The sequence below is a fragment of the Protopterus annectens genome, chromosome 10.part0 (assembly GCF_019279795.1).
Source record: "Protopterus annectens isolate FY-2018-M chromosome 10.part0, PAN1.0, whole genome shotgun sequence".
Taxonomy (NCBI): domain Eukaryota; kingdom Metazoa; phylum Chordata; order Ceratodontiformes; family Protopteridae; genus Protopterus; species Protopterus annectens.
In genome coordinates, this window is record NC_056744.1 from 1,181,557,614 (window position 1) to 1,181,572,613 (window position 15,000).

The 15,000-nt window shown below is 38.5% G+C and overlaps 1 protein-coding gene across 1 annotated transcript in view; it reads right to left on the bottom strand.

Annotated features, from left to right (window-relative positions):
- Positions 1-15,000, bottom strand: part of LOC122813553 (riboflavin-binding protein-like) — a 169,190-nt gene that overhangs the window by 145,611 nt on the left and 8,579 nt on the right. The gene's annotated exons all lie outside the window — the stretch shown is intronic.

A 15,000-nucleotide genomic window follows, 5' to 3' on the forward strand; every position in this document is an offset into this window, starting at 1 on the left:
TCTTCCATTAACCTTGGGGCACAGTTAATGTTTTAAGGCAGGATCTGCCATTGACTAGAAAGTAAATTAATTTGCTGGGATGGACACACTCATATCATGATGTCAAATCACTTGTCTCTTTCACAGAGGATGAGACAAAAAAGAAATAAAGAGTTCCATATTAAACCAGTATGTTAAGCATTGACTTAGGTATTCTGAGCATTTCAGGAACTGGTCTGAGTCTGTCCTCACTGATTACCCTACAACAAATCTTTATCATATAGGCTTTCTGATCATAGAAAGTAAGTGAAGGATAAAGTGGTATGGCTTTCATAGGTAGCAGAACATGATGTAATATTATCTTCACAAATGGCAACATATGGGACCGGAGAGGGATAAAGGGTGCGGTTTTCATGGATGGCAATACCTTTTGCTGAGGAGGGATACTCTAGAGATCAGTAGGGTTACAGAGCCTGGAAGCAAGCAGTATGGGCAGCAGAGAAAGTGGACAATGCATAATAAAAAATGCATTGATGTGTGCCCGTGTGTGTGTGTGTGTGTGTGTGTGTGTGTGTGTGTGTGTGTGTGTGTGTGTGTGTGTGTGTGTGTGTGTGTGTGTGTGTGTGTGTGTGTGTGTGTGTGTGTGTGTGCGTTATATATATATATATATATATATATATATATATATATATATATATATGGATATATACAGATACAGATATATACAGAGAGAGATTTATTTAAATTTATATTTATGAGTGTCCTAGAAAAAGGCTGACAATCACAAGTGACAGCTTCTTTCATTGATTATGTATTTGTATGACTTTGTATATGGAATTGATATCATGCTGTGCTGAGTGAGGTCAGAGAATATGCCATTTCCCCATTGTAATGCGATCTCTGCGATGGTATATATAAAACAGCGGGGTGCAAGGGTACAAGGAGGCTTGCCCACCTGCAAAAACAACTGTTTTTGGTTTAGATTTTTTTTTTTTATTGGTGTGAGTATTATTTTATTCTGTGATTTCTCAGTCAGTCATTTGTGTAGTCACTCATGCAGTTTGGAAGCCCAAGATGATATAATCACACACACACACACACACACACACACACACACACACACACACACACACACACACACACACACACACATATATATGGGTCTACCTGAGAACACCGACAGATCGAAACTCTGATGACGAGAATATTGACACCGGAAGACCGACAACGGAAATAACAGACAGTTCAAAATCCTGACACTGAAAATACCGACATGCAAAACGAGCGCGACTGTGTAAGTATGCGATAGTGATGGACTTTAGGGTTAGGGTGCGGGTAAGGTAAGTGTGCGTTAGTGACGGACTGTAAGGTTAGGGTGCGGGTAAGTATGCGATAGTGACGGACTTTAGGTTTAGGGTGCGGGTAAGGTGAGAATGCAATAGTGACGGACCTTAGGGTTAGGGTTTGGGTTAAGATTAGTGCATAGATAGTTGTGTGTGTAAGGTTTAGTGTAGGTTTGTAAGGTTTTTGGTGTGCTTGTGTTGTGTGTGTGTTGTGAGTCGGTGTTACACTGTTCAGTAATGTGGACTGTCGGTATTGTGTGGTTTCGATGTTTTGGTGTCGGCATTTTGGCTGTCGGGTTTGTGGTGTGTCGGTGTAGTGTAGGGGATCCATATATATATATATATATATATATATATATATATATATATATATATATATATATATATCTATGTGTGTGTGTGTGTTTTATATATATATATATATATATATATATATATATATATAAATATATAAGTGTGATTTTTATATATATATATATATTTATATATAAAATATGTTTATGTGTGTACATATACATTTATATGCATATCAATGTCTCAGCTGATAGCAAATGCTAAAAAGATCATTGAAAAAAACATAGATCTAAAAAGATTGAACAAAGTATTGAAAAAAAAACTATTTTTTTCAAGGGGGCAAGCCCCCCTGCATCCACACATCCCCAATAATTATATATATCTACTCAGTGATCACATTACAGGACACTAAGATGTGATAAGGACAATGATGGTCAAACAGCCTGTGATCTCACTCCCCAATACTTTGTAACTGGGGTAGTTGCTCCCTTTGCCCTGCCCTAGTAACACTACTGCATCAAAGTAACACTGCATTTTAGATACTCTCAACTTGGCTCATTGCCTTCTGCCAAATGTCTGTTACAGATATCACTCCATACATAAGATGTCTGAACTAATGATCATCTGTGTGTACTAATAGTCGTGAATTTTTAGGAAGATATTCTATTTCTATCTGAAAGTAAGCATGTATTCGGTCAAACTTTGGGAAAATTTTATCTTGCTAGTGATTCAAAATGTATGTGACCTGTGGTAGCAAACACAAATACACACATCTCTTACTTATCGTCTGATTATTACGGGTGTTATCGATGTGGCCCACTCATTCTGCTCTCTCTTACTTATCGTCTGATTATTACGGGTGTTATTGATGTCGCCCACTCATTCTGCTCTCTTACTTATCATCTGATTATTACGGGTGTTATCGATGTCGTCCACTCATTCTGCTCTCTCTTACTTATTGTCTGATTACTACGGGTGTTATCGATGTGGCCCACTCATTCTGCTCTCTCTTACTTATCGTCTGATTATTACGGGTGTTATCAATGTGGCCCACTCTTCTGCTCTCTCTTACTTATCGTCTGATTACTACGGGTGTTATTGATGTGGCCCACTCATTCTGCTCTCTCTTACTTATCATCTCATTATTACGGGTGTTATCGATGTGGCCCACTCATTCTGCTCTCTCTTACTTATCGTCTGATTACTATGGGTGTTATTGATGTGGCCCACTCTTCTGCTCTCTCTTACTTATCGTCTGATTACTACGGGTGTTATTGATGTGGCCCACTCATTCTGCTCTCTCTTACTTATCATCTCATTATTACGGGTGTTATCGATGTGGCCCACTCATTCTGCTCTCTCTTACTTATCATCTGATTATTACGGGTGTTATTGATGTGGCCCACTCATTCTGCTCTCTCTTACTTATCATCTCATTATTAAGGGTGTTATCAATGTGGCCCACTCGTTCTGCTCTTTTCTGAATGCATTCCTGTCCTTTTATAGCCTTTGCACCTTAAGCTCTATCTTAGGACTTAGGGAAATATGATGCGTAACATCTGTGAAATAAATTTTAGTGCATAGTTTGTCTAGCTCAGTTTGGCCTTTCCATCCTTCAAAGTACCAGTTTCGCTGGTAGAAACCTGTTTTAGGTGGAATAGTGACATAACAGTCACAATCTCAATGTGCTTGGTTCTTCAGTCAATTCTCACCTTGGTGCCTTTCATCTGGAGTACTCTTTTTTCCCCAAACATCTTTATTAAATTTACACATATGACAAAGGCAATCTTACATTTATATAAATGAAAAACATACAGAATGATATCACTTTAGTTGCAAACAGTTTACATCACAGACACCATTGCAACAACTGTAGTTGTAAACATTATACATCACTTATAAACCATCCAGTCATTGTCAATTAAGCATTGTATAACTCATTCAATCCTGCCTCTTAAACCTTGTTCCTGCTCTGCATATGTTGTTCCCACAATTCCCATTTTTTCCTATGTAGCTTGCTCCTTCCCTTTTCTAAAGATCCCAATTCCAGTTGTTTTATCTCTGTTACTATATTCACTACTTCTAGTAAAGTTCATAGGTTCATAGGTAGGTACTAGGCTATTGGCCCTAGGGCCTATACAAGCCTAGCCAAAAAGGTACCCTAGCTTTCGCCACCCAAGAAAATTATTTTCCTGCGCCCCTGTCGAGCAGAACCACAGAAGTGATCCCCGGGGTGAATTTCCTATTACCCATCCAATCATCAAGATTTTTCTTGAAGAGTGCTAATGAGGAGCTCTGTTTGACATAGATAGGTAGTCTGTTCCAGAGTATGGGAAGTCTCTGGGACAGGAATCTATCCCTCCAGCATGTTCTGTTTATTGTGATGACAAGGTTTAGGTCCCTAGAGCGTGTTGCTTGGGAGGATTGGGATTTCTTTAAGTGGAGCATGTCCAATAGCTCTGGGTTTGACATAGCTTTGTATGTTAGGCAGAGATCGCCTCTGAGTAGACATTATGCGACAGAGTAAAGCTGGAGTTTTTTGAGACGGTCTGCGTAAGGCATCTGTTTGAGGCCAGTAATCCTCTTTGTGAGGTATTTTTGCAGCCTTTCCAGTTGTTGTAGATGTCTTGTGAGGTACATACCAAAAGGGGCATTGTACTTTATAATGGGTCTAATGAGTGATGAGTAGAGGGGAACAATGATCTCTTTTTTTCTGGATGAAAAACTTTTTGTGATGAGGTGTGCCATGTAGAAGGATGTTCTGACCACTGTGGCGATGTGATTATCAAACTACTGTCCACCTGTGTCCCAAGGTCTCTTATCACACTTTCGGTGTTAAGTAGACTACCAGCTATGTGGTAGTTCATGGGTACAGAGTTTTTACCAAAGAGGATGACAATGCACTTTTTGGCATTGAGCTTCAGACCATGGCTTTGACACCAGGCATCTGTCTCAGTGAGGCCCTTTTGTAGGATGTCTACATCGTTAGGAGTTTTGATTATGGCTCCTAGTTTGCAGTCATCTGCGAATTTAGTTAGCCAAAGACCTTCTGTGTTAGCCTGTACTTCAGAGAAGTAGATACCAAACAGGAGAGGACCCATGACTAAACCCTGTGGTACTCCACTTGTCACTGGTCTGAAGTCTGATTTGGAGTATGCTACTTTTGCAGTGTGAGTTCTGTCAGTAAGCCAGTTGGCAACCCATCTTGTGACATAGGGATTTATACCTAGTTTAGTGAGTTTATCTATAATTCCAGAGTGGGGGATGGTGTTGAACGCCTTGGCGAGATCTAGATAGGCTCTGTGAACCACCTTACCCTCATCTATGGCTTTAGTGACCACTTCAAAGAAGTCTATCAGGTTTAGGAGGCATGATCTGCCTTTTACAAACCCAAACTGTGTGGGGTCCAGAGTTTGAAGGTCTCCAGTGTCTTTGTTTATGAGTTCCATGATGATACGTTCCATGGCCTTGAAGAACAGGCTCGTCAGGCTAATGGGGTGGTAGTTCCCAGGGTCTGTTGTGGCCCCCCCTTTGTGGAGTGGGATAACCGTTGCAGTGTGCCATTCAATGGGCACAAAGCCTAAGGTGAGGCTATGACTGAACATGGTACTTAGGTGGGGTGCCAGTTCATTCTGTAGTTCATGTAGAAGGCAGCCTGGGATGTTGTCAGGTCACATGGATGCTGTGTTCTTGGCTTTGGAGAGTGAGGTTTTTACCTGTGCAGCCATGATTACAGGAACTTTGCATTCTTCCGGTATAAAGATGGGCCCTTTAGTGGGTGAGAGGGGGGTAAAGTTAGCACTGAACCTATCTGCCAGGATGTTGGCAATATCAGTTGGTTCTGTATATTTAGTGTAATTGTGCTGTAACTCAGAGCAGATCTGAGTGTTGCTATTGAGATTCTTGACATAGCTATAGAATTTCTGCTTTGTGGTTGTCTTTAGAATTAGTGGCAATTTTGTTTTCATAACTAGCTTTGGAGGATTTTATTTGGGATCTCAGCTTCTTACTGAGGCTGTCCAGGGAGTTTCTCCAATCGTGGGATTTTACTCTTTTTTGCAACAGTTTCTTTCTTCTGTTGTAGAGTTTGTTTATGGCAGAAGACCACCAGACTGGCTTCCTTTTTTTGGAGGATAGCATCTTGGTTCTGTTAGGGATAGCACAATCCATGCACTTGTGTAAGTGCTTATAAAGTGCATTTGTGTAGGATTCAGCAGTCGTACCTCTATTGTCCAGCTGCATGGGTGTCGTGAAGTTTGCCACTTCTGTCTTAAGAAGTGTGAAGTTGGCTTTAGAGAAATTTTTTACGGTTGTTTTCCTAATGGGGGTGGGAGCGGGATGTGGATGTCTAGGGTGATTAGCTTGTGGTCGGATCTGACTAACAAGGAGCTGACCTGTGGTGTGGAACACCGGTCACCCATGTTGGTGATGACCAGGTCTAGGATATTGCTGCCCCTGGTGGGGGTATGGATAAGTTGATCCAAGGCATTGGAATTGATGATTTCCAGAAAACGTTGAGCAAAAGAGTTGGTACATGAGTAGGTTTCACAGTTAATGGTAGGGTAGTTGAAATCACCCATTATTAGAGTGTTGGGTTGTACCTTAATATTTTCCAGTGTATCAAGAAAAGAGGAGTGGGAATCCTCGGGCATGGTGGAGGGTCTGTAGCAAGCTACAATCTGGATTGCGGTTTTGCCCAGAGTTAGTTGAACTTGGATAATCTCGAATGCATTATGCTGAGCAACTAGCTTGGAGGTGTGGATATCCTTAATGAATATGGACACGCCTCCACTTTTAGTGTTTCAGTCCAAGTTTGGTGGCCGAAAGGTGTGGTATTAATTATAGCCTGGTAATGCAGGGGTGCTCTCTGGAGCTTTGAACCAGGTCTCTGTCACTGCACAGATGTCAATGTTCTCCATTTTAAGGAGTGCCTCGAGTGAGTGTATTTTGAGGTTGAGACTTCTAGCATTGGGTAGCATTACCCTCAGATTTTGCTTGCTTGTACCTGTTATGGTGGTGAATTTGTCATTTGAACCTTGCCTAAAAAAGGCACTATAGGGGTGGCAAGAACCTTTGCCAGTATCCGGAATCCCAAGGGCAACAGGTGCAGGCCATCTCTGGCAAAGCAGCGTGGTCTGTCAATCATGTTATCCCAGGCAGACAGATACTGGATTCCCTTAGAATGACTCCAGAAATTTAGCCAATTGTTAAAGTCAAGAATTTTGTCCTTGTACTGTGGTATCATTCTGGGTGATGGCAGGATGCTACTCAGGGCTAGGGTCATAACTGCCTGGGCTACAAGATCGGAGAGCTCCTCCATGTCTCTTTTCATGTAGTCCAGGGAGGTACGTCTCAAGTCATTCACACCAACATGGACAATGACAGAGTCATATTTGTACTTGTTGTGGAGTGACCTGAGTGCATGCATTATGTGGCAGATCCTGGTACCTGACAGGCAGCTGACAGTAACTTTTTCCTTGTTTAGCCTGGTGAGTGGAACATCAGTGTGCCTGACTATAGAGTCACCTATGACTAGAGCGTTGGGTACGTTATGCCTTATGGGTTGTAGTTGAGTGGCACACTGAGCATGTGGGCTATGTGTCATTTGGGTTGTGTTGGGGGGGTGGAGGTTGCTTGTGTTTATGCTTTGGAGGTCCCTGTTGCTTGGGCAGGTTTTTACTGAGACCCTCCGCGAATGTAGGTGTGTGTTTTGTGTTTCTATGTGTGTGTTTTGGTGGTGTAGGTTTTTGAGGGACTATGTGATGAGTGCGGTGTGGTGCAAGTGTTTACCTTCTCCTCTTGACTGTCTAGTCCATTCTTCGGTGAAGAGAGCTTTGCTTCTAGTTTGGCTATATAAGTGCATCTCTCACAGGTTGTAGTGTTTGGTGGTAGGAGGAGCGAGTTGTCTGTGTACATGAGGCAATTGCTGCATTGTCGCAAGATGCCTAGATTCATCAGGTAGACAGGAGAAAACACCGGGAGCTGACCTTTAGACACGTCATGGTTTAGACTTTGATCATCTGGAGTGCTCTTTTCCTTCCTGTGTTCTTGTGGGCTTTTACTGGGTGCTCCAGTTTCCTCCTATATCCAAAAGTCATGTTGTATGTGGTTTAGTAATGTTTCAAACTGTCTGAAGGTGTGCATACCATCTGTGAGTGAACCTCGCACTTACTGAATGTTGGGATGGGCTCTAATTCCCCTGCAGCCCTGAAATGAATAAAGCTGGCAACTGCAGAAACAATTAATTGAATAGACGGGTGAATGAATGCATGAATGAATGATCAAATGAATGCTATGGCCTTACTGCTGGTTTGTGACATCATATATAATGTTTTAATGCCATTGGGTTCCATTTTCCCCATTCATTCAATTCAAAATAGTACCAGTCCTCCCCTTTGTGACACAAATAAATTGGATATCTGAGTATTACCCTTTTAAGGCACTGGCACAATCATTTTCCCTTCTAAGGCATTTCCTACATGTATACATCTTTAAGACTACTGCTGTTTCTTCCATTAATATCTTTAGAAATATTTTCCTATCCATTAATATCTTTAGGAATATTTTCCTATATGTAATAACAGAAATTATACTCAGTGATGCTCTTGTATCCTGTTTTCTTTTTAATTGTACCCCTACCATCTCAGGGGTAAAGCATGTCATTCTGTGATCATCTTACTCACATTATGTCGTGCTATAACCCTGCCGTTGCAATACACTGTTACACTGATCTCTTCTCAAAACTCTCCTTTTATGGTAAGTATCCTACAGAACTGTACAAATGCACTATAATCAAAACAGAATATCTTCTGAACATCGTTTATCTCAAAGCTATAGCTAAAACATTTACAGTGTTCAGGTTACAGGAACACCGAACCAACTATTGCTCCAAAATGATGTAATTTCATTAAACACATACATTTTTTGACTTTAATGGAATAAATTAATGTGAGCAAATAGTGTTTCTTTATATACTTTAGACAATGAAGGTCTTTACACCAGTACATCACATTATCAAGGCATAAAGGCTATTGATTATTGGTTAATTAAGCACTTGAAATACATAACAAGAGCCAAGTAAAGAAGGTGAAAGTGTTACAAAACAAACAGCAAGCAGCAGTTCAGGCTAAGGATCCACACAGAGGCGGTCAAACAGTAATGTTTATTCCACAAAATAAGAGTCAAGCATTTTTGTCTCAGAAAAAAAGGACTTCATCAGAACTGTTGAGAAAACATGATCAGGTCCTTTTAAAGGAGCTCATGTCACATGATCTAAGTCTTAAAGGCATAATGCCAGTGCTATATAGCAATAAATACAAAAGTTTATAAATGTTTGAAATATATAAAAATAATTAAAAGACTCCTTAGAAAGCTAAACCAACTTAATTTAGTAAAATGCATGAGACTTGTAAAACTTTTTGTGTAGGGGATTTAACTAATGTGCAAATAATTTTCAATGTTATCAAAATGTCCTATAAGAATTATCACAGTTTGGCAGCTCTGAGTTTTAGCACATAACTAATGGAGATACAATATTTTAACCTGGAAGGGTTAGTAGGATCTAAGTCCAGTTGCGATGCTAATTCATGTATTCAAGATGCAGTTATTTACATTAAGAGGTGTCTGGCATGCTATGCATTCATCAATGCATTTTACTAAACTGCAATACAAGAGAAGTAATATGGCAAATTGACCCACTTAATGGAAATGATTAATTAAAGATAAAGCAGCTGTATCATCCATCTAGATAATTCACATCCCCACATAAGTTACAGTCATGTGAAAACGGATTGATAAAAGGGTTGGTCTAATCATTGACTTTTTATACTTTAGGCCAAAAAAAGATTAGAAAATAATTTGAGATTGATCATATCAGACCAAATGAAGCTGTCTAATAGCTGTAGAAATTCTATAACCCCAGAGCAGAAATTAGTTATAATTGAAGTAATGTCATTATTCTCATTTTATTTTTTTTTATTCTCACTTGATCTCAAAACTACATTTGAAATATATTCCTAATGTAAACAACCTAACTCAAAAATATATAGTAACAGAAAGAAATGAATAAATAAATAATCATAAGAGATTGCATAATACAGCCACTTACTGAAGTGTAACTATTTTTCAGATGATTCTGAATAAAAGTTGTTTAATGAAAAGCAAAAAAAAAAAAAAGTTATATTGGTTCATATATATACTTGTGTATACCTGTGACAGTCATGGGTGGTCATTTGGCTATGTAGATACAGATACAGTTAGGGAGATAAAATGTGGGGTCTTGTTGTACTTAAACTAAGCAGAAGATGACACACCAAATGTCATTTTTATTGTGTCACAGTGTACTGTTCAGTATAAATAGAACAGAAACACAGAAAAGGGGAAGGATCAGCCATTTATAGGTGGGGCAATGTGAAAAGGTTGACATAACTGAAAAAGATCTACCGTGGCTTAGTGGTACTTCATGCAGTGTAGTGTGTACAAGGTCCTGGGTTCGAGACTGACAGAGGTGTTTTATTTGGGTTGGGAGGGTGGCATAATGGTTAAGTTGTTTACCTTATAGACACAAGGTGCAGGGTTTGATTTTCACATGGGGTAATTGGCTAGGCTTAAAATTTCTGACAAGGGCAGTTAGCCTAGTAATAACCTATGAACCTATGAACCTATAAGAGAGATTGTGATACTTGAAGCAAACTTTGTAACAGTAAAGGGAGCTCCTATCCACGCTGATGTTTTTTACAAATTCCAAGAACTAGTGTAGGATTTTTAGAGACTGTAGTAGAAGCATCCTTATGGTTATTGAGAAGAGTATCTAATGGGGAATTAAAAATCCCTCAGGTGTCAGGAGAGTAAAAGAAAATAACTTCACCTGGAATCAATGACATATAATCACCATGCATTTTGTATGGTGGAGCAAAGCTGAGCGGTGGTTTATTGAAATATGTATGTCACAGTAGGTGAACACCCCTCACCCCCCCCCAAAAAAAGGATACTTTTCTTTATTTCAATAACTGGATATTTTTTGACTTGATGCTTGCAAACGTGCCAGTGTCCAGAATTAAGAAAGCCAACCATTATATCACTATGTATAAGCATATGTGGGGAGGGGGTTGGGTAGTCTAAAGTCTGGCTGACTGCAAGACAATGCATTCTAATTTCTTTGCATTTTTTCCTGTTTTGTCCAAAGGGCAAATCATTCACTGATTTTCTATGATGGTAAAAGGAAGACTCATTTACGCAAACAAAAACAGTGAAAATGTTCTTTGCTTTTAAGTTAGAGAAACAGAAAGTCAAACTAGTGTGAAATCTGTGGGTGCAAGGCTTGACCCTGACTGGTACATCAGGGCATAATGTCATTATAGTTATCTTTACACAAAAATGCAATATTTATATTGCTCTTGACTGCAAAATATAAACTAGAGAGCTACCTCATTTTACAGATAAAAAAAGTGAAGAGTTTTGGGGACTAAGAAAGCAAACAAACTTCAGATATAATGGAAACAATAAGGCATCCACAAATATACAAGCCAACAGTTTTGCCACTTGTTTTCTTAGCACAATCTAACTTTTTAAAATATTTTAAACTAGTACTTGAAACGGGAATTATCTGGATGTTCAAAGGCAGTTTTAGGTGTAAATGCATTCCTTTGTCTAATAATGCATTATTTCAGTAGAGACAGCAGTCCAGGGAATCACTTACATTTTAGTAAGATTTGCCTACTCTCATGTCCCTTAGAAAATATTCATGTTGGTCAGACTGAGATAATTTAAGCAGTTGTTTGCATTTCTTTTCATTAAACTTTTGATCTTACAGATTAGCACCACAACACTTCGATATCATTTTAGGAAGATAATAAGCTGAGAAAGTTCCATCACTGCTTTGGTCTTCGTATTATAACAGCTGATAAAATGCAGCGAACTGAGCTTATCCTTTGCAAATGTATCCTTTTGTTTTAGTATACGTTCTTTAAACATCGAATCTAATTCTCACCACACCTAATGGTCATGCACTGTAATTGCAAACATGGCTGTTATATTCAATGTATGTAGAAATATGAGGCAGGATTCATAGAATCATAATAAATATAAGCTAACTGTGGCCATTTATACCTTGCCAGAAATCAACATTACAATTATTGTCCAGCTATCGACATTTGATAGCACACTGTGTGTAATATCATAATTCAAAACCCAGCCACCCCATCTTATAAATCTATCGGAATTCTGCTCTATAGCCTTTATGTTAGCATCCCTCACTAGTAAAAGGATCACTTTATCCTTATGGGCCTAAAACCTCCCAAAGATTTTTCCATCAGACTTGTAGTGGTGGAGTTGCAATGAATCTTTAGAGTTTGAAACTTTAAAGGGATTTTAATGGAGCAAGACATCACTTTTTTTCTGTATTTACATTGGAATATTAAGAGTCACAAGAGTAAGGGGGGGGGGTCACCACAGGAGTGAGGATTTCCACTCAGGAGGTTCTTATAAACATATAATTATCTGAATCAGTCAGGTGATATATTACTAAGTACAATGTTTAAAAATAATCCTTTCTTTAAAGTCTGCAAAGTTTTTTACCTACTTACTTTTCCCTCCTGGAATTAGACTTATCCATACTACTCAGTCACTGTGCTGCATGTTCTGAGGACCACAGCAAGGTGTTTCACTTAACAAGCTTGTAACATACTGCACACGTTGTTACATCATCATTGTCCAGCTGTGCCAAAGATGCTGGCTATGTTTGGTTGCAGTGCAGCCCTAGTATTTACAATATGTAAGATAGAGAAAGAAGTCTACAAGGGACAAAATTAGACATGAGGGAGCATGCATAGTGCAGATATTACAGCATGGTCGGGGATGTTGTGAGGCAAAACATGCCCCAAATGCTAACACTTTTCTAATCATAAGTACTACAGGAAAAGACAAAGAGTACACATTTCAAAACTACAGAAATTAATTCTGATTTTGTTTCACTTTGAATATAAAAATGCCACATTTTTGGCAATATTTCCAAGCACAGTGCTATAGACCAGTAATCCTACATACTGATCAACAAAGTAAAATGCCAACTAGGCAATACTAATAAACATTTTAAAAATCACAAATACACAGATAAGATAGACCATCTTTACTGTGTATTTTTTTGTTTCTAAACGGTTTATCTGTAATTTTACATGCTAGATCCATAATATCCCCATCAGAGTTACTCATCCATTAGTCAACTTTTCAGTATTGCTATAGTAGCCACCATTATCTGTCAGTTTCTGATATGTTAACAGAATATTAAAGAAAAAAACAGAGTTAACCTAAACCAAGTGCCAAAAGTCTGTTGATCAAGGTTAAAACTGAGACCAGAAAAAAACAAAAAATATAAGAACCCATTTTTTCCTTATGTTCAGTATTTAGAATTTAGAATATCCAGTAACGTGTCTTTGTTTCTTTGAGATAATCACTTTTATTGTTATCAATAGGCAGATGAGCGCTGTTTTTCACATAATTCTTAATGTGTTATTTTGAGCAACACAAGAGACATCTGTATATATTTATTTGAGTACATTTAAAATTATTCCCTTTTAGGTGATGCTTGAGTCTGATTATGTCACGGTTCATTAGCCAGTGTTAGAATGTATAAAACTGTATAAAACTATATATAACTTCAACTCTCAGAATTGTTCGAAAAGCCTTTGCCATCCAAAGATTGCCATCCAAACAATCTCATTTGTTAAGGGTGGCAATACTGTCTTCGTTATAGGCCAAGTCTCTTGTGTGAAATGGGATGCGTTCTTATATTTTTGTTTTTTCTGGTCAGTTTTAACCTCAATCAACAGATTTTTGGCATTTGGTTCAGGTTAACTCATTTTTTTTTTTCTTTAGTAGTTCTGCTGTGGATTTTAGCCATGATCTTCCAGACTAACCAAGGGTATCCTATGTGGGTCTATATTACCAGATTGAAACTTTAGTTAGTCAAATAGCTAAAGATCGATCTGTGAACGGACGATTTCACGCAGGGAAAGAATTCCCTTGGCTACATGAAAAAAACTTTTAAACCCAAATCAACTGGGGGGGGGCTTTGCCCCCCACACCCCAATGTGGGGGGCTGTGCCACCCACCCTGCTAACTAAATATACCAACTCTGAGATTGCTCTACATTGGAGAAAAGGGCATAATCCACATAACGGGCAAGGAAATTCTTTCCCTGCGTAAAATTGACCGTTCGCAATTTTTGGATTTCGATATTACCAGATCGATCTTTAGTTATTCGACTAACTAAAGTTTCGATCTGGTAATATAAATCCATCCTGTGTGTGTGTTAACAGAATATGGAATTTTAAGAATATTTTCAAGCACACATTTCTTAAGAGATGATGCCAAGTATCAGTAGTAAGTTATTGTTCATCTCATAGTGAGTTTCAGATGACACTATGCAGTAACACTTACTTCACCATCTTTTCATGATGTTCATACAGAAATGTAAGTATGGCTACTATTCATGACTTCTGCTATAAACAGTTAGTTTAAAAGGATCAGATGGTGTTTTCAGACAAAAAGGAGCTATAGGGAGAATAAAAGCAGCTAGTGATAAGGTCATGTGACTCGGATGTGGTGTGCCCTCAGAGTAAACGCTCACATCATGAAAAAAGTCATCAGATAGTGATACAACACTGCAGCAAATTCAGTGTCTAGGAACGGACTTTTTTTTTCTTTCATCTCTGGAGACACATAGAAAAGCATACAGATTTCATTCTAAGGAATGCCAAAAACTTTGAGTGAACTATGTATACTGGTTATAACTTCTGTTTAAAAGACACAAAACACATGACATTCTTTGTAGTCACAGGACTTAATGTTTCCTTTGCCTGATGACTTGGCCTACTTTATGACAGAATCATCAGACTAGTCTGTTTTGATGCCTTAAGTCTTATAAGCACAGATTTAAAACACTACTGCATATCATGCCATGTAACAGTATGCACGTGTATATTAATGTGTGTAGGTATATATGCATGTGTGTATGTGTGTCTGTGCCTTTGTGTCTGACTGAATGAGGGGGGGTTATTTGCAGAGCAACATGATGCCATCAGTAACACACATGGATGTTGAATAGGTTTGTGACAATTTATGTTCTGCAAACTTCCAATGTTGGTGTACATGAATCCAGCACGTTATAGCACTAGAAACAGTATTGCAAATTACTATAGTACTCAAATAAATTATGAATCATTATTCAAAAAACAATGAAACCTCACCTGATTTCAGTGATACATATCAGAGTCCACAAGGAAATAAGAAATTTTAAAGCATTGTCACAGCAAAATTGTTCTGGCCATGGCACAGAGGATTAAAGAACTGTTAAGTTTCCTGCGGTCAATGATCCAGATTATGACTC